Source organism: Schistocerca cancellata, chromosome 4 (assembly GCF_023864275.1).
Source record: "Schistocerca cancellata isolate TAMUIC-IGC-003103 chromosome 4, iqSchCanc2.1, whole genome shotgun sequence".
NCBI classification, from domain to species: domain Eukaryota; kingdom Metazoa; phylum Arthropoda; class Insecta; order Orthoptera; family Acrididae; genus Schistocerca; species Schistocerca cancellata.
Window position 1 is genome coordinate 19,165,136 of NC_064629.1, and position 21,784 is coordinate 19,186,919.

The following is a 21,784-nucleotide window of genomic DNA, read 5'->3' on the forward strand; positions in this document are numbered from 1 at the left end:
CTGACCTGGCGAGAATACGACATCGTTGGTATATACACAACGTCGGAAGCTCGCGGTCCGTAAACTTACAAGCGTCAGCGAAGACCATGCAGGTCTGGCGCAAGGGCTACTGCAAATAAAGCGGTGGACAAGGGGTGTCATTGCCTCACGGAATGTACGATAGAAATGGATTCTGACTGATAATCGTGCACCGTTACCCTCGAATGTGCTCCGCGGATCATACGCAGGACCACATCTATAAACACGCGGGGCAGGCCCATGCGTTCCGTGAATGCACGCAGAAGATAATTGTCGACACGGTCGAATGCATGGCCGAAACCACCGCAACAAGGGCGCCCCGGAGGTTGCAGGTCAACATCAGGTCGATTGCATCCCTATACGTTCAAATCTGTGTGAAATCGTATGGGACTTAACTGCTAAGGTGATCAGTCCCTAAGCTTACACACCACTTAACCTAAATTATCCTAAGGACAAACACACACACTCATGCTCGAGGGAGGACTCGGACCTCCGCCGGGACCAGCCGCACAGTCCATTACTGCAGCGACCTACACCGCTCGGCTAATCCCGCGCGGCCATCCCTTTACGAATCCAATGTCGAGTGGACATTACTCTTTCCACGAAGGCACATTTGATCGTCATGTATTGCATCCTTGAATGTGAAGTGCAGACGGACACGGAGGTCCGTGTAAAAAGCTTATAGTCGGCGTATCACAAAGCCAGGCGTCGATAATCCTGAGGGCACGGCCCAACGCCAGGTTTAGGTACAGGTATCATGATGCTTTCTGTAAATTCGGTGGGACTCGGAAGGTCGGGGACATCAGTTCTTTATACATTTGGATCCACGATACGCCCCCTAGACGGGGAAAGGAGCGGTAAAATTCAAAAGGGAGCCCATAAGGCTCATATGATATGTTCAATGCATCCCTCTTCATGGTCATATCCAGTTCGTCTCCGGTAATGACTGCCAAAAGTGTGCCGTCGTCCTGTACAGCCTCGGTTGCTTCTGTGTCCAGTCCCATGTCGCTCCACGGGCCCTCGGCGCTGAAGTTGCGATAGTATTGGGTGAATGTTCGGGCAATATCTGTTTGTATCACAGCTTGCCTTTCCTCTGCCGTTTCGACTGACGTGATGTGCACGCTTTTGCGCTGACGTCAATAATGCAGTGATGCTCGTTCTCCATGAAGACCGTCTTGTATTGTCGCACGGACTCTGACGCCTTGTAATTGGATCAAGCTGGCTTTGATGCACTTGACGGTCTGGTGACGACGGTTGCATTGCCAGGTCCCTCAAGTCTTGTAATAAAATTTCGAAGTCGTCTATTGCCAGCCGGACCTATCTCTGCTATAGCCGATAAATGCCCTGCGTATGGTGGGTTTGACACAATCAGTCCACCACAGCAATGTGTAACTGTAAGCTCGATGGTTCCGCTGGCATCGGCACCAAGTATCCTCAGTCTCACTGCGGCAGATCTCATCGCGCTGTTGTCAAGTGGAGCCCTCGCAATACGTACGCCCATGTCTAAGTGTCGGGCCTAATGGCTGGTAAGGTATGTGTATCCTCAATTGTCTCCGTGTAGTAGGTCCAGGTGCCTTGCAGCGCGAGGTCCTGTACCAGTGGGTGCAACACTGGTCAGGGGACGAAGAGGAGCTGAAAACTCCGTCCACTATGTAATGCCCTGCATTTCCTTCAAACAACGAGGTGACCTCCGCGGAGTAAAAGACGATCCATTCCAGGCGCTTCGTCGAGCCTGATGGCGCATAAAAGTTCACCAAACGGACCGCACCGATCGTAAGCGGCACACCACGTACCGACAGAAGGTAAATCACGTCCGTCACCTCAGTCCCTTCCCTTAGAAGTATCGCCGTGCCACCATTACTGTCGCCAGCCAGTAAACTATAAGCATAGTAACTGTAAAAGTCGCACCCCTTGGAGGAGAACAATATCTATGTCTGCTACCCGTAGCGTATCCCTTAACATTTTTACCTTTGCCAGTGTGTGAGTGCTGTTGATATAAACAGTACCTATGCGGCACACTCGTGACGTTGCAGTTAATTAGTCAAGGCATCGCCGTAAGTGTCGACTGACTGTCGTCCCGTCACCGGGGCGGCTAACACACAAGTTAATAATCACCTTGCGTGCAACATCTGTCCCACGCAGCGTCGGCGAAAGACATCGGTTGACCATCTGTCTCCTGTTCAAAATGTTCAAATGTGTGTGAAATCTTATGGGACTTAACTGCTGAGGTCATCAGTCCCTAAGCTTACACACTACTTAACCTAAATTATCCTAAGGACAAACACACACACACACCCATGCCCGAGGGAGGACTCGAACCTCCGCCGGGATCTGTCTCCTGCATCACGTCGTTAAGTAACACGTCATTAGCCCAGAAGCCCAATGAGTACTGTGGGACGGATTCCGTCAGTTGGGGTGCACTAGTCCCGGCAACCGATGCGTGGTTGTCATCCTGCTGCATAGCAGCATCCACCTCGCCGCCATGGGTTTGGTACTACAGGTCGGCCTGTGGCAGCTGCGTGACGGGATGGCAGCTGACAGTGACATGCTGGGATCGTCCTCGTCCTCCGGCAGCACACCTCCCTCGCGCAGCCCTCCTTCTGTGGACAGCCGCGCCTCCTTACTCCGTTTCAGAGACTTCTATTTGCGTTAGCGCTTTTCCGCATCGGAGGTTTGTCGAGTGTCTGTATGACCCTCTCGAATCCTCGCTTCCAAATCGGTAGGGAAGGTCGACGTGCCGTCACTTGTTCCTGACGTTGATGTAGTTGTGGGGTGACGGGACGCACATGCAGCTGGGTCAAATGTGAGTGCTGCAGTATAGGATTAGGAGCAGAACTCAGTCACCTGAGATGAGGGCCGGTCGTGGCTGACACCCATATTATTCTTCAACGCCTTCACGTATGTAACTGTTCCGCAGGAGGTACCTGCACAAGACTTCAATGAAGGCAGTCCGACCGAATATGTCCTTGTGCGCAACCTCGGATGTCTGTCATAAATGACGATTCAGCGACATCCACTGCTTGAAACAATTGAAGGTATGTGTTTTCGGAGCTCGGTACAAACGTACGCTTTCCATTGAGGATGGCATACGTCCCAGAAGTTTTTCTTCCACATCGCTAAGAATTTTGCCATCAGGCCGTAAAGCGTGTACGACCTGAAAGGTGTGACTTCCAAAGGGAGTTCGTAAACGTGCACCTTTCGAACTCCTAGTCCAGCGTTATCAACCGCCACAACACTCACGTTCCCGTCAGAATGGCAAAAGCGGAAGCTATCGACGCATCTGCGTAGCAGCCTATCGCAGGCTGCTTCGTCTACGAGCTCGAGGTAAACAGTACTGGAGACGATGGACAGATGAATTCCTAGCAGGTCTTATGGCTCTACAGGAGGACAATTATTGAATTATATGAAATAATATTCTCAGAACTTCGGAACGGTTTGCGTTAGGACGTTCAAACTGTACTGTTGGCCACGGGGCGTGATGGGAATTAGTATCTGGTGTGTGGTTTGGTTTAGGGACGAAGCCCACTTTCATTTGGATGGGTTCGTCAATAAGCAAAATTGGCGCGTTTGGGAGACTGAGGAACCGCATTTCGCGATCGAGAAGTCTCTTCACCCTCAACGTGACTGTGTGGTGTGCAGTGCCCAGTCACGAAATAATCAGTGGATATTCCTTGATGGCACGGTAACTACTGAACAGTACGTAAGGGTTTTGGAAGATCATTTCATGCCCATTATCCAAAGTGATCCTGATTTCGACAAGATGTGGTTCATGCAAGACGGAGTTCGATCGCATCGAAGCAGAAGAGTGTTTGATGTCTTGGAGGAGCAGTATGGGGACAGCATTCTGGCTCTGCGGTACCCAGAGGCCACTGGCATGGGCCTGAAGTAGCCGCGATATTCTCCGGATCTGAACACATGCGACTTCTTTTTGAGGGTCTATATTAAAAAGTGTACGGCAATAACCCGAAAATCATTGCCGGCCGGTGTGGCCCAGCGGTTCTAGGCGCTTCAGTCTGGAAACGCGCGACCGCTACGGTCGCAGATTCGAATCCTGCCTCGGGCATTGATGTGTGTGATGTCCTTAGGTTAGTTAGGTTTGAGTAGTTCTACGTTCTAGGGGACTGATGACCTCAGATGTTAAGTCTCAGTGCTCAGAGCCATTTTAACCATTTGAGGTCATCGACAGCATCGATGTTCCGACACTTCAGCGGGTCATGCAGAATTGCGCTATTGGTCTGCGCCACATCATCGCCAATGATGGCAGGCATATCGAACATGTCATAACCTAAATACAAATATCTGTAGTGACGTTTACATGTTGAATAAGGTGTGTGCACGCCGTAGTTTGTAACTGATTTGCGGTTTTTTTTCGTATAGTTCAATAATTGTCACTCTGTAAGTGCACCACGTCACGTAAAGAAACTTTTTGTTTCATGTGATTTGACTCGGGTGTATTATGCGTTGAACGTAAGCGGGATCGTCGCCTTTCGGTACGAAAGAGCCATCGTGTTTCGAGTCGATCTAAATAGCACTACTATGCAGCTCCGCGCGCAAGTAAAACTCGCTAGCGGAGCGCGGCTCGGAGTGCTGAGCACGTCCGCGCTGCTACGCTGCCAGAGGCCTACCGAACTACCCACTTCTGCCAGTACCCCATCTCCTGCCTACCAAACTTCTCAGAAGTTCTCCTGGGAAATATACAGTACTAACAATCTCGGTCCGGCTCGCAACTTCAATCTGCCAAGAAATTTCAGCATTGCACATGTCGACACGTGACAGAATTACCTTGTGTTAGTCGACGTGTGAAGTAGGTAAGTTACAAAATTTCTTTTCCGAGAGGATAAAACACAGTCTCCAACGGAATTAAAGAATCGCTTTTTCGAACCCTTGTAACTGTCGGGCATTGCTACGTATCAGTTTGAAATTTAGCTCAATTGTGCCTGCAAGCTTCCTCTGTAACGGTGCACTGCGACGTCGTCCTCGGAATCGACAACGCTTCAAATAGTGAGGCGAGACACCGGCGAAAAAAGGCCAGAGCTCGAAAGATCATCTGAGGTACAAGGTGAGTTAAAGATGTCACGTTGGAACCGAACTTCACCACAATCCTGCTCAACGCCATCGTGAACGTGTCACACAATGGGAAAGTCGTCACAGCCCCTGGTACCAACATTTCACCCCTTATTTTGACGCCTCTCAGATAGAGGTCACAACTGCGACGCACAGCTTTGAAATCACGCGGTTTTCTTATGGGTGGCCGGGATAAACATTTCAGGTAGCCCGACACTCAGAATTGACACGAAAAGGCCTCATCTGGTGATATAAAGGATCTCCGTGAAACCACCCCTTACCGTGGGCCGTCGATTTCGACGCATCTCATGGTAGCAAACGACAGTTCACATTGCGATGAGCAATATGACGACACTCTTGACTACCGTTGACACTGCCGACATGTACCGGGCGTTTCAACCCTTCTGTAAGAACATAGGGGACTGCATCCATATTGGACCTGATCGCACACCAAAGAGTGCATAACGACCGAGGTATTTGCTCTCGTGTACAAACTATTCCACGAAGTTTGAGCATGATGCGACCCGGCAAAGGGTACTTACGATTTTTCAGCCCTCCTGTGACGTGATCACGAGGGAGGGAAGGGTGGGTTTGCGACATGGACACATGTGTGAATAAAACGGTTTCTCGAAGACCCCCGATTTTCGCAAACTCTCGGTCACACTACGCCCCTATGTTGAGCACTTTAAAAATGTAGCTCTACAGAGACAATCCTTGATCGATTCTTAGGCGTCTGTGGAGGGATGACAAGAGGTTGCCTGCCTGCAGGCGCCTACAACAAGTTTACAGTTTGTCTCTCTACAGGTGCATTTTCAAAATTCTCAATAAAGGCGGTCTGGTGCCAGCGACGGCTTTGCCGAAGTTGAGGTCTTTGCCGTTATATTGACGCATAAGTCATTGTCGGAAACGCCCCACCCTCTCGCCCAGTGATCACGCCACAGGAGGACGCGAGATAGGAAGGCTGAAAAAACATTAGTATCCTTCGATGCTTTGTATTATGTTCAAATTTCGTAGAATGGTTTTGAACGGTCCCTGGTACTTCCATCCTGTACACGAGAGCAAAAACTGCGGTCGCGCTACACTCGTAAGAAAACTGCGTGATTTGAACGTTGGGCGTTGCAGTTCTAACCTCTATCGTAGTGGCATCAAAAGAGGGAGTGAAATGTGGGTGAGAGTGGCTGTGACGACCTTCCCACCGCGTGACGCGTCCACAGTGGCATTGGGCAGAACTGTGGTGACATTTGGAGCCAGTGTGACTTCATTAACCCACCTTACAGCGCACATTAACTTCTGAGCTCTGGCCTTTTTTCACATGTGGCGACACTTCGCTATTTGAAGCGGCTTCGAGTCTGAGGGTACATTACAGTGCGCCACGCTTGCACCATTACAGAAGAAGGTTGCACGCATTTTTGAGGCAAATTACAATCTTAGGTTATGGGGTTTCAAAAAAGTGATCCTTTAATTATGTTGCACAGTGTAATTAGACTCGTAAGACCAAATGAACTGGGGTCAATCGAGATTTTGTTAAGAAATCTTATGTTTCTGCAAAGAAATATTATTCTTTACGAAACTAAGTGATTCATTTCATTGTTGGTGGAAAGCGGAAAATTGGTTCTCACTAATAAACAGAGTTACGTTCAAGTGAAGCCTTCGGATGGTGTGAAGAATTTTGTATTTTTCATTCTTTGCAAAGATCGCTATGGTGGCAGCCATAGTCAACAAAATATCGAAGAAGAGTTTGGTAAGCCACTTTTTTATCGGTGAATTACATTTTCTTAGGGTTAATCCAATGTATCTCAGCCAGGCGTCGGCTTTCCGTTCATCTGTGTAGTGGCCTACTTTAGGTTACTCCTTATGAGTACTCGTATACATATGACGGTTGTTGGTTTCTAGTGTTTCATCATCAGTATTGAAATTGATCAGTAATGGGGTCTTTCCGACCTGTTCATGCGCAATAGCTTTCATTTATATGTGTCTAGAGTCAACTTCCAGTCCGTGCACGTGGCGACGATCCTCTACAGATCTTCCTGCAGTTCGATACAGTTTTCTGGCTTTTCCTATACAGAGTGATCCCGACACCTTCAGCGATAAAGTTTCTGATGTTTCTGAGTATTTTGGTATAATGGATTCTTGGTATCGGATGTCTCGTTACAGAGTAATACTCCTCCTAATATCGTGTCGTACCTCCTTTTGCCAGACGTAGTGCAGCGCCTTGACGTGGCGTGGACTAAACACGTCCATAACTGCGAAAAGTGTAGCCGGTGCAGCATTTTGTGCACGAACTGATCCCTCGATTAAGTCCTATTAATGCTCGATCGGAGTTACGTCGGGCGATCTGGGTTGCCAGATCATTCGCTCGAATATTCCAGAATGTTCAAACCAGTCGCGTACAGTTGTGGCCCAGTGAAATGGCACACAGTCATCCATAAACATTCCATCTTGGTTGGGGAACAAGAAGTCCACGAATAGCTGCAAATGGTCTTCCATTGAATGATCGGTTCAGTTGGGCAAGAGGACCCAGTACATTCCATGTACACACAACCCACACCATTATGGAGCCACCACCAGCTTGCACAGTGCCTTGCTGACAACTCGGATGCGCGGTGTCGTGGCGTCTGCGCAACATCTCAACCCTAGCATCAGCTCTTACCAACTAAAATCGGGACCCATCCGACCAGACCACGGTTTTCCAGTCGTCTGTGGTCACGAGCTCAGGAGAGGCGCTGCAAGCGATGTCGTGCTGTTAGCAAAGGCAGTCGTGTCGGCCGTCTACTGCCATAGTCCATTGACATCAACTTTCACCACATTGTCCTAACGATATGTTTGTCGTACATCGCTCATCCATTTCTGCGGTTATTTCAGGCAGTGTTGCTTGCACGTTAGCACTGAGAACTCTACGCAAACGGTAGAGTTGGTCGTTAAGTGAAGTCCATCAGCCGAAGCGTTGTCCGTGGTGTGTGGTAATGCCTGAAATTTTGTATTTTCGGCACACACATGACATTGTAGATCTCGGAATATTGAATTCCCTAACGATTTGGAATGTCCCATTTGTCTATCTCTAACTACCATTCTGCGTTCAAAGCCTGTTAATTCTCGTCGTACGGCCATAATCAGGTCGGAAACCTTTTCACGTTAATCACCTGATACAATGGACAGCTCCGGAAATGCACTGCCTTTTTATACCTTACGTACGCGATACTACCGCCATCTGTGTGTGTGCACATCGCTATCCCATGACTTCTGTCATCTCAGTGTAATGTAATTATGATTATTCGGTTACTCCATTACCTTTAGTTCTGTGAAAACACCTTCACAAGAGTGAAAAAGTCTGTAATATCCAGTCAGGAAACTGTACAGCGCAAAACACAGAGTAATGCGACAACCCTCAAATGCAAAAGTACTGTGATGTGGTTGCCGCCGGTGCAGGAGCAATTTGGCATATCGTTGTCGTGCCGCTCTGCCATTTCCTTCAGTGAACCTGTACACAAAAGTACCGGATGGTTATAACTAAAATGTAGCTACGCGCAGAGATACAGTGTGGGCTATAATTATCGTATGGCAGCAAAACTTGGTAGATATCTTAATGTATTATTAAAGAACAGATTTACGCTGGAAAAGAATTAGTTCCAATTTTGGCCACCAGGTGCTTATCTGGCGCTGCGCAGCATCTCGTCTGCGTCTCTGGTGCTCGTATTGAACAAACTGTGTGGTTAATAACAAAATGAACATTGCCTTTCTCACTTGTTTGACCTTTTATGCCCACATCCCGTTCGTAATGCATTACATATGGAAACATTTCTATTCGAGTTTCTTGCATTCACAGCGCCAGATTTGCACCTGATTGCGAAAATCCAAACTAATTTTTTCCAGCGTAAATAGCTTCCTCATTAACGCATTAGAATGCCTGTCAACTTTCGCTACCATACAATAATTGCAGATAACATTGGACCTCTGTGAGTAGCTGAACTTTATAATTATGGCCACTAAGTGCATGTCCGTCAACTCTTCATCTAATACTACTGCGACTGCTGTGTGCCAATCAAAACGTACAACTGACAGACAAGCAAAACAAACCCGAGACAGATCCGAGCAGTACCGTATGCAAGCTTGAAGGCAAAGGGTTAAATAGAAATTCTTGTTTTCAGCATGGAATATCATGAGTGAGTAGAAAGAGTTTGTTTCCAAACATGTCACACAACACCTACCGTCGACAGTTGCACTTTTCTCCACATGTTTTCAGTGCAATACACATACAAAAATAAATGGAGTCAAACGAGGCCCCTGGTCTCTCCTGCAAAAACACTCAGAAAATATCATTGAAATTTGGTCGTTGAAGTTTGGGTTCATCCTGTGCATAACAATATTTATCACGAATAGACTCACGAAGTTTTCGACGGTATCCACTAAGTCATTTGCACATATAGCATCAGTGAGGATCCTACAACACTTTCTTTGGGTACTCCCGTAATTTCTATTACATCTGACTGTTTCACGATATTAAGAATGAAATTTTGACTGTCTACTACGAGCTATTGGAACCATCACAAAGCTGAACCGAATTTTCCTACGTTCGTTTTCTTTTCAGTAAGTGACAGTGGAGAACTATACCGAATACCCTCCGGAATCTCTGTCTGTACACCATTTTTAATCGTATAACTTTCCTTTTGTAAAGCTGGCAGGTTGAAATCTCTCCCTACTGAAATATCTTGGTCAGAGTATACATCCACTACATTTTGCAAGTTTTTTGCCACAACAGCTCATGATTCTGATTAATATGTTTTAGCCTCCTTTGACGCTTACCATCAGTTACATTATTTCACATTCGCAATTCCTAATAACTTCACTGTATTCTATCGATTTCCTTATGTATCGCTAGGACAGGCTAAATGCCAATGGTGGTGGCGTATTTCTATATCCCTCTGAATTTAAGAGTTGTTTGTTATTCAGTTCGGCTTTCAGGCAGCTTTTTATTCCTCGAACTATTTGAGCATCATTACCTATATTGAAAGAGGTTACTCTTGACGCTTTTGCTTCTGTTGAAGTATAAGAGAATGCACGCTTTCTCGGTAAATCTCATCCATGAAATCTCATCTTGTGAGCCAAGTACCATCATCTCCTTTTTCTGACGCTGTTACTTCACTCATAACGCGAGAAGATTTCATCACGGTTAATACGGTTCTCGCGGTACAATGGGCAGATTTGGGAAGTAGCCCACTTTCTTACTGGCCGTCGCGTTCGTGCCCCTGAGAGAGGATAGCGTGCAGAAAAGGAGTGACTGTTGCGAGCTGTGCGTGGAGGAACTGGCTCCTGGCTGCGGACAATTGTTCCTCTGTCGCCGGCGTACAAAACACTGGACCGGACAATGGTCCCGGGCCACAAAGGCTCGCGTTCACGCCCTCCTCGTATTCCTGGAAGTGGCGTAACAAGCCCGCAGTGTCCACCCGCTTGACGGAGAGCTCACTCTTGCACTTCCTCAGTATATACGGACTAACGAGCTTCCAGGAAATGCCCACGTAACGGCAAGATCAGTTCGTTGCTCCAGGGGGGATGCTTCGTCACTTACACGAACATCAAGTTCAACTCCTGCAGACAAGTGTCCATTAAACAATGGGCGTGGTGTGGTTGTTTCCCGGGGATTTTTGTATTGTCGAATAGCAAATTAAGAAATCTACGGTAACTATCGTATCACTAAATGACTCTGAAGTGGACGACAGCACTCACTTTACACACTAATGTACTACAGAGAGAATGTTCCATACCATTCGTATAAAGGGTGAAGATTATTAAAACCGACAAACTCCGGGAGGTTGCATGGGATAACAAAGCAAATATTTTTCTCTAATGTTATATTTTCCTGTGAGGATTTTTTAAGCCGTTAGGAGTTTTTCTGGATGATAAGTAACGAAACCAACAAACTCTGGGAGGGACAAGGAAATTACCGACATTAGCTGTTCGTAGCCATTGATTAAAATCAATGGGGAAAGGAAAAGTTGCACCGGACCCGGAATTCGAACCCGTGTTTTCCGCTTACTGGGTAAATGCTCTGACCACTGCGGCATTCCGACAGCCCTAGCACGCCTCCTGTCAGACCCAAATTCTCAGCATATCCACAAGTTACAGATGTGGCGCCCTTGCCCATTAACCTCATTATTCATATGGTATTTCACCGATCCCCGTAAGACTTCGAGCGTGGTGTGCATCTGCACTGAAGTGATCAGTTGGCCGTCCGCACCTTAAGTACAGAGGCAGGGGTACAAATTTGGATTAGGGGTAGTAATATGGAATACTATGATTTCTCGCCTTGTTGGTGCTGCACTTTGGTTAGCTGCTTAAAAACTACTTTCAGCAATTCTGAACTGCTTTGAGATGAATTCATATGTCAGTTGGTAGCCACTGCGAGTGAAGCCGTTTTAACGAATTCACTGGGAGGCATAATTTTTGCAGGTTGTTGGTTTTCAGTTTAATTTTTGTCAAAACACATAAATTATTAATATATTTTGTAAGCAGACGTTTAGCTAATACATTAAGCTGTAAAATGGCGCGTTTGTTGCCTATTTAAATTTAATTTGCGTTTCTGAATTTCAAGATGGCTGTGTACTATTATGGAATACTAGTGTCCCATATTTTTGCCCTGGTATTCCATATTTGAACCGTACTTTCACAACCTGTTTTACTTACAGGAATTGGCTCAGAAATGACTTCACGAGGTCGAAAGAAGTGGGAAGAGTCTGCTATGCAAATAGCAATTAAAAATGTTGGAGAAAAGAAAATGGGATACTCCAGAAATCTAGATGATATGAATGGGAAGGTCTACCACAAATGCCAGACGGGGTAGAAAGCTGTCGGTGGGTTTAGGGTGACAGGAATATAATGGTTAAATCCTCATATTTTCGCGGATACAGATTTCATTGCCAGAAATGAAGGAATAATTAAGGATGTACCTAATAATCCAGTCAATGAACCATCTGCAAGAGCTGTGGCTTCTAAAAGTGAAAAGGCTAATTTTGAAGTCCAGGAAGGAACATCTGCTGCCCCGTCTGAAATTACACCTTGACAAATCTCACCCCTTGCACAATTAAAGAAGAGGCCAGGAATTTAGTGAAGAAAAGCAGGTCCTTCAGCAGTCCTAACACTGTCTCCACACAAGAGATCTCTTGAAGTATCGACGACAGCAACAAATAAACCGACTACAACGAAGCAGAGGCCACCAAAGCTTAGGAGCCAAGAATCATCTGATTCTGAGGACGAAGTTTTTAGTGTGAGAGATGATTCGTCCACCCTCAGTAGCGTTCTGGGCAACAGGATACCTACTAATGAAGATGGAAATTGTCTCTTTTGATCAGGTAAATTTTCGCAGAACGAAGCAGGCTAAGAATGAGTAACGTGTCTAACGTGTGAAATGCGGGCGCCCACTGAATGTGTACGTTACCGTAAAGGACGATATGTGTGTGACTTCTGCGAGTGAAATTATTTAGGGTAATGAAGTTAATAACTGAAACTGCTATATTTCGTGTGTTTAGTATTTTATTACGTTTTATAGTGTTTCTATGACAATGAATTATTAGATTTTCCATTATCTGTTTTAACTTTAACAAACTTGAAAGGAATGGAGTATTTCGTATTTGAATCTCATAATCTGAAGTGTCAAAAATGTCAAACATTATGTTAAGCCTGATTGGGAAATGTTCCTAATGTTCTATGTCTTCCAAAATATACGAAGCATCCCAAAGTATATGCTACGGATATTTTGTTTGCTTAATGTGAATAACTGAGAAAATTATGAACGAAAAACAGAATGTATTCCATATTTGTAGCACTTCCTCTGTATGTGGTATTTGTTCTTTCTGACATTTCAGAAAGAACAGACACCACATATAAAACTCTGGGAGTTTGCACTGCTCATTGAAAAGAGTTTCTAACTTGTACCCCTGTTCAAATGGCTCTGAGCACTATGGGACTTAACATCTATGGTCATCGGTCCCCTAGAACTACTTAAACCTAACTAACCTAAGGACGTCACACAACACCCAGTCATCACGAGGCAGAGAAACTCCCTGACCCCGCCGGGATTCGAACCCGGGAACCCGGGCGCGGGAAGCGAGAACGCTACCGCACGACCACGAGCTGTGGACTGTACCGCTGTGAGGCACCATATTACGATGACATAAAATCTTACTTACAGTAAACAAAAAGTAACACAAACAATTTTTAATTCATCTTGATGTTGAAGCTCTTTTGTCTGTGTTTGCTTTAACAATAACATATGTTTTTGAGTGGGGTCCGGCTTTCGCAAAACACAATTTTGTTTTTTGTCCCAGACATGTGTCACTGCAGTTGCAGCATCATCATAGGTTTTTTTTATTATTATGGCTGTTAAACATAAGGAATGTTCTTTACTGTTTAAATACATGTAAATATTAGTTTGTAAATCACAACTACAGGTTTTTGAAGAGCACATAAAATTGTGTATTCATACCTTCTTACCACATGGTGTGGTTTTCCTGCTGTATTACGTTTTTACAGTGACTGTTTTTCTTTACAGTTTGTCACCTGCAACTAGTTAAAACTTAATGTAGGTAAAACATTTGCGCAAAAATTACGATTTCTAAACTGTTATGGCTATGCCTGAGCCGGCCTAGGTGGCCGAGCGGTTCTAAGCGCTACGGTCTGGAACCGCGCGACCGCTACGGTCGCAGGTTCGAATCCTGCCTCGGGCGTGGATGTGTGTAATGTCCTTAGGTTAGTTAGGTTTAAGTAGTTGTAAGTTGTAGGGGACTGATGACCTTAGAAGGTAAGTCCCATAATGCTCAGAGCCATTGAATTGGCTATGCCTGAGATTAATAATTCATGTGAAAGTGTGTGTGTGTGTGTGTGTGTGTGTGTGTGTGTGTGTGTGTGTTTACATTATGTTTCACTTACAGTTTGTTTTTTCGTCATCTTCTTGATTGTCAGGTTCTATGTATTGAGTTGTCAGTGTCACTGTCACTGTCAGTGTTTACCAGCTGTAATAACAAGATGGCGGGCAGTGGAATAGTAGAAGGTGTGAAAACAAGATGGCAGACAGTGGAACAGTTGAAGATGTCATTGGCAGTTGTTTTGAATTTCTCAGAGGTGTGTGCATATACAGTGATTACATTCCTGTCAGGTATTTCTGCAGTATCGCAGAAGGATCATCTGGCTTCAAGTAACTCTATTACTTGACCTCATTCAAACTAAGTGGTATGTCTTTGTCGCCTTAAAGGCATTCTTGACTAACATCAAATCACCGCATCCAATCCCAAAGGTAATAAACGCTCACAACCGCTAGAGCACGTATTTACAGCAAAGCCGATTTCCTACTAGTGCCACGCTTTGCGACTGGCGTGACATTTGAATGGACAATGTCTTTCAGTTATACAAACACGCCTACCAACTATCTTCTAGGTCGTACAACTCCTTCTTGGTGTTGTGATTTCTTTTGCCGTTATTGTATTTACGGATTTATGTAAATTTTCAAAACGGTTTTAAATTGGCGAAAGCGTGACAGATTCCAATCCTTTAAAGTGTGTTCGATGGAAAGAGTTGCAGGGATGCTTCCTTCGTGTAGTTTCATTACCTGATGGCTTCCGTTGCAAGTTTGTGGAGCGGACTTTTTTCAGCTCGCTATGGCCTAAATAACAGGAACAATGAGTGCAGAAGAAGAAATAATGTCAGATGGGGCAATGCTTGTAGGAATGTTCGTTACTGAGTCAAAACGTATGATTATATAAAAGCAATGTTGAATACCGCGTTCGGCTTACCATGCAGTGAATGAGCAGTCTTGCGTCATGGAGCACCTCTGATATTTTTTTTACTTGCTTTTCAGTTAGATGTTCCGTAAATTTTTACTGCGGCTCTGTGTTCGTGTCTAAAGGTAACTGGTGCCTGCAGGATATTTTGAACGAAAGATCGGACTTCAGTCGCTTTGGTTTCGTGACAGGAAACGTACTTGCTTCTGTGGAAGATGAGATGGTAATACACCTTCCTTGGCTGACAATATAATTATTTCCTATTTATCATCTTATGACACGTTGCAGGATAACCCCGTCATCAGATCTGTGGTGTGAAACGTACAATGTAAGAGAAGAAATTAAAAGGAACGCACTGCATCAGCCGGTCGGGGTGGCCGAGCGGTTCTGGGCGCTACAGTCTGGAACCGCGCGACCGCTACGGTCGCAGGTTCGAATCCTGCCTCGGGCATGGATGTGTGTGATGTCGTTAGGTTAGTTAGGTTTAAGTAGTTGTAAGTTCTAGGGGACTGATGACCTCAGAAGTTAAGTCCCATAGTACTCAGAGCCATTTGAACCATTTTTGAGCATTGCATCAACATAGTGAAGCTGAGAAGCGTACCTGTTAACATCAGTACATCTCGTCGCCTCCTACTCCGTTCCATAACCCCATCAGCTTCGAAACTGACGTAGGTGTTTCGATATAGTACAAAGTAACCAATTTTGCTAGTAGGTGGCGTTAGGGACAGTAAGCATGTTACAACAGACAAATTGGTGGATGACAACGCTTATTAAAAAATTCGTGTATTAGTCAACACACACACACACACACATATATATATATATATATAAATATATATATATATATATACTGCTAGGTCATCAGTCCCTTAGAACTTCGAACTACTTAAACCTAACCAACCTAAGGACATCACACACATCCATGCCCGAAGCAGGATTCGAACCTGCGATCGTAGCGGTCGCGCGGTTCCAGACTGTAGCGCCTAGAAACGCTCGGCCACACCGGCCGGCACCGCTCCCTTCCTTCCACATTTTAAGTTCTATATTTACAGAACTACTTGTAATTTTAATTTTCCTATGTAACATAGTTTTTAACATATTGACTGAAGTTTATGTATTACGCTGTTTCGATTTATATCGCTTTCTATTTTTAAAACCTAGTTGTTTGAAATATAACAGTTATCAAAGGAATCACATTGTACTAACAAAATGGTAACTGTTATATCTCAAAGCAACTAGGTTTTAAAAATAGAAAGCGATATAAATCGAAACAGCGTAATACATACATTTCAGTCAATATGTTAAAAAATATGTTACATAGGAAAATCAAAATTACAAGTAGTTCTGTAAATATAGAACTTAAAATGTGGAAGGAAGGGAGCGGTGCCAGCCGGTGTGGCCGAGCGGTTCTAGGCGCTACAGTCTGGAACCGCGCGACCGCTACGGTCGCAGGTTCGAATCCTGCCTCGGGCATGGATGTGTGTGATGTCCTTAGGTTGGTTAGGTTTAAGTAGTTCGAAGTTCTAGGGGACTGATGACCTTAGAAGTTAAGTCCCATAGTGCTCAGAACCGTTTGAACCGTTTTTTTTTTTTTTAAGGGAGCGGTGGCACTTATTATGAAAATACACTCCTGGAAATGGAAAAAAGAACACATTGACACCGGTGTGTCAGACCCACCATACTTGCTCCGGACACTACGAGAGGGCTGTACAAGCAATGATCACACGCACGGCACAGCGGACACACCAGGAACCGCGGTGTTGGCTGTCGAATGGCGCTAGCTGCGCAGCATTTGTGCACCGCCGCCGTCAGTGTCAGCCAGTTTGCCGTGGCATACGGAGCTCCATCGCAGTCTTTAACACTGGTAGCATGCCGCGACAGCGTGGACGTGAACCGTATGTGCAGTTGACGGACTTTGAGCGAGGGCGTATAGTGGGCATGCGGGAGGCCGGGTGGACGTACCGCCGAATTGCTCAACACGTGGGGCGTGAGGTCTCCACAGTACATCGATGTTGTCGCCAGTGGTCGGCGGAAGGTGCACGTGCCCGTCGAACTGGGACCGGACCGCAGCGACGCACGGATGTACGCCAAGACCGTAGGATCCTACGCAGTGCCGTAGGGGACCGCACCGCCACTTCCCAGCAAATTAGGGACACTGTTGCTCCTGGGGTATCGGCGAGGACCATTCGCAACCGTCTCCATGAAGCTGGGCTACGGTCCCGCACACCGTTAGGCCGTCTTCCGCTCACGCCCCAACATCGTGCAGCCCGCCTCCAGTGGTGTCGCGACAGGCGTGAATGGAGGGACGAATGGAGACGTGTCGTCTTCAGCGATGAGAGTCGCTTCTGCCTTGGTACCAATGATGGTCGTATGCGTGTTTGGCGCCGTGCAGGTGAGCGCCACAATCAGGACTGCATACGACCGAGGCACACAGGGCCAACACCCGGCATCATGGTGTGGGGAGCGATCTCCTACACTGGCCGTACACCACTGGTGATCGTCGAGGGGACACTGAATAGTGCACGGTACATCCAAACCGTCATCGAACCCATCGTTCTACCATTCCTAGACCGGCAAGGGAACTTGCTGTTCCAACAGGACAATGCACGTCCGCATGTATCCCGTGCCACCCAACGTGCTCTGGAAGGTGTAAGTCAACTACCCTGGCCAGCAAGATCTCCGGATCTGTCCCCCATTGAGCATGTTTGGGACTGGATGAAGCGTCGTCTCACGCGGTCTGCACGTCCAGCACGAACGCTGGTCCAACTGAGGCGCCAGGTGGAAATGGCATGGCAAGCCGTTCCACAGGACGACATCCAGCATCTCTACGATCGTCTCCATGGGAGAATAGCAGCCTGCATTGCTGCGAAAGGTGGATATACACTGTACTAGTGCCGACATTGTGCATGCTCTGTTGCCTGTGTCTGTGTGCCTGTGGTTCTGTCAGTGTGATCATGTGATGTATCTGACCCCAGGAATGTGTCAATAAAGTTTCCCCTTCCTGGGACAATGAATTCACGGTGTTCTTATTTCAATTTCCAGGAGTGTATTTATTCCATTTTTTCGTGTTTTATTAATTACACAATTACACGTAGCATGATAAATAAATGAAAAGAATATACTAAGTACTGGTTGGCAGCGTAAAACTTCCCTTTATTAGAATTTACCGATGTACAACATCTCACCTCAGCGCGCAGATAATGTCCAAGCTCAAGTTATAACCTCTCTGCAGTGTCCTGGTTAATGGGGGCACAAACTGTTCTATGTAGTAATGAGCCCGTCGGTGTGGGTAGTGAGTTCTTACAGTCCTCCACACTACAGAGAGGAAGGTTGCAAGGGCCTCTTACTTTCTCCAAGAACCTTGTTCTCTGGGGGATCACATTGACGAGTGCGTGGTCTCGCTTTTGTGCGTTACCTTAATCACTTTGAACTACGCAAGACCTCAAGTAGCTGAATGATGTTTTTTTTATGAAGCTTTCAAAAAAGTTGGGTGGAATGTCTTAACATGCATTTAACGCACGGTTGCCTATCGCGTGCGCGGGCCAGAGCACCTGTGAGCTTTCCTGGAGGGTACTGCAGTGTGCTAATTAAGAAATTAGTCAAGGCGTAACATCAAGTGGCCAGAGTTTATTGCGTGCGAGACTTCAGAAGTTTTCATTCATTTGTTTTTGTTTTATCTTGCGATGCAGTGTTACATTTCTCCCCGTTTATAGCGCAGCATGCAAAGAGCCTCTCACACATACTTGTGCAAATTCGAGAAATCGCTATTTTTTCGGTTGCAATGATAATACTACAATTGTCATCGACATGCAGCGTCTTGCCTATTGTACTACTTAAGTGTAAAGGCTTAACGAACTTTGTAAGAACCAAGTTTTGAAGTGGACGCGTAAGGATTAAACATTTTTATTGTTGGACTTTGACCTCACACATGAAGTATATGTCTGATGTGCTGAACAGTTGCGCGTATTGTGACGGGCTATCCTAGTAGGAAGCATTGACAGTGGTCGGTAGATGATAATTGCTTACCAAAACCTAGAATCATAGAGAATATCTGTGCGATCAGACCCTTTAAAAAAGTTACAACTAAATATTTTGGTGACTCAGTGAGAGACTGATACCACGGATTGTTCATGTATGACTTTCTGTTCTTCTTGTACCCACGCTGCAGATGTAAACATAGTGCAAAAAATCGTTCATATTCAGTTCTGCCCACGACACACAGTCGGGAGGAAGGCGATTCGCATCCTCGTCCTACCATCCAGGTGAGGCGTTCGTTATTTCTCTAAGTCCCTTAAGACGAATGCGCATCCCTTCCCCGATCTGATCTTTTCACTACCTGTAATGACATCGTCGTCTACGTGATGTTAAACTAAGGATGGGGAAACCGATCGGTTAAAACCGATACCAGTATTTTGGTTCTGGAAATGAGAGGAACTGAGACTAGAACTTAACGACTCTTAATTAGAGACAGAGCAGAAACGCGGAAAGGGCAAGGATTAAGACGAAAATTAACCGTGTCTGGTTTCAAAGGCACCATTCGTACATTTGCCATAATCTATTTTGAAGAACCACGAAAAAACTAAATCTAGAGGGCCATACGGGAATTGCTCATCTTTCCGAATATAAGTCGAGAATCTTATTCAGTCAGCTATCTTTCTCGGAAAAAGCAGTGCCTTCTCTTAAGTTGAGGGTTGGTGGGTTGAGAGAAAGAAAGAAAGAAAGAAAGAGAGAGAGAGAGAGAGAGAGAGAGAGACAGAGAGAGAGTGAGAGAGAGAGGGGGGTGAAGAGGGGTGGGGGGCTAAATCAGAAACGGCAGCGACATCAATATGGAACTCCCTACGCTCCCTACGGACAGCCCTAGGCCACTTGACCGTGTCTGCTTCGCTTGTCGTATGCGATTATCCCCGATGTCATAACGCGACTCGAGACAATCAGAAATATGTGTACGCTGCGCCTGTTCTTCCGCTTACGGGAGGCACTCACAACGTTACCTGCGCCACTTTTGGCGACAGTTTCTTCTCTTCGCCCCCATATGCATCCTATTGGTCGCAAATAGGTTTATGCTGTCTTAGATTACCTACTGAAGGGAAGTAGTGTAGACTGATTAATGATACGCATGCAGTTTATCTTAATAGCGTCACACTTTTTCCCACGTGTGCATATAACAGTGATACAGCTATTAGGGCGCAGTTGAAATGAAGTTAGTAGTCCAGAAATGGCCTAAACGGTGTTGGAAGTCGACCATGTATTAACCAAGAGTGTACGAGCCCCTGCATAGTTGTTCGTTTTCTGGTAGGCAAGTACGGGAATTGTAACATAGTAAGGTTTCGTACTTATTTTCATGAAACCGATATAAGACATAAGAAAACTGAGTGATAGCTCGTAGTTTCCGCTGAAATAAGTAATTCAGTTGTCCACGCCGTCTTTGTTTTCAATATTTTCTATTAATAAAGGAAATAAAATTCCTGAATATGCTGCGATCACTGTAGGTATTCTCTGAATTAATCCGTCTAGATCATATACTACATTTTTCTTAAAATCTGTAATTAAAATTACAACTTCTAAGTTCTGAGCTGATGATGACAATTACTGAAATGTGTTTGAAAATAAGGAAATATATCAAGCAATATATACGGCTCTATTCACAAAAAATGTACGGTACTTTTCAGGGTATAGTAAGTATGGCTTGTGTGTTTTCTTGTCCTCTTCCCAAAGGCGAACGACTTCTTGCAGTGTGCTGTAGACACATGTTTGGCGTAACGTGGAACTGAATTATGCTGTACCTAAAAAATTTATTACTTAACCGCGAACTGAACTGTATTCGTATCAGCTACGGATTTGACACTCAACTTATAGAATAAACAAGCCACCATCATTCCAACTAAAATGACATTCAGCCTAAGGAGAAGAGTGATTAGCATTTCATGAACTTCTTCCTTGTTTTAGACACATTCTCTTATGGAATATGATAAGTGATCACTGTTTTTCTACCATACATTACCCATTTTCTACATAAATATCTACAAATTTACTCCTTAAACCACTATATGGTACATGGCGGCGAGTGCCTTGTACTACAGCAAACCATTTCATTTCCTGTTCCGCTCGAAAATGAAGCGAGAGAAAAACGACTATCTATATGCCTGCGTATGAGCTCTGATTTCTCTTATCTCGTCTTCACGGTCCGTAGGCGAGATGTATATTGGTGGCAGCAAAATAGTTCTTGCCGGTATGCCGGCTCTGTCATTTCGCAATAGGTTTTTTTTGTTTTTTTTTTATGAGGTGTCCAGACTCGCTGCCATGTGATATTAATTTTTGTTTCTTTCCCTTTCACAACAGATCTGTTTCGTCTAAATTGCCATTATCGAGTGGCCTGCGGTACAATTTGGGTAAAATGATTTTCATTATACATTTTTATGTTACAGTAGAACATCAAACATGAATTGCTACTAACGTATATGTCCTATGTTGTCTAGATGGATTGACATCCAGGGGGTGGTTAAAATAATGTGAACACCATGCAGTATAGTACATCATGTTGCAAGTTGGCACCGCTGCATACGTGTAAATACTGCGACACGGCTACAGTGCACAGCTGACGTGGCAAGTCTTGGAGGTTACCTTCCAGTGTATTTTACACTTAATTTTGCAACAGTGAACACAAGCGATCAGTGAAATGTGTGATCTCTCATACTTCCAAAAAGGGCAACCCATTGTTGTACTGAGCATCTGAGACGAAAACGGCTGAAGTGTTTAACGTTTCACGAGTGGCGTATCCGCGGTAATGACAGGATACATGAAACATGGTAAAACATTGTTGGTGAAGACAAATAGTGTACCGACGAGAATTCAAAAGGATTGTGACCAGACAACCGAAACTACTGTGGCAAAAGTGTCTGCAGGACTCAACACTCACTTGTGTGGTACCGTGTCGA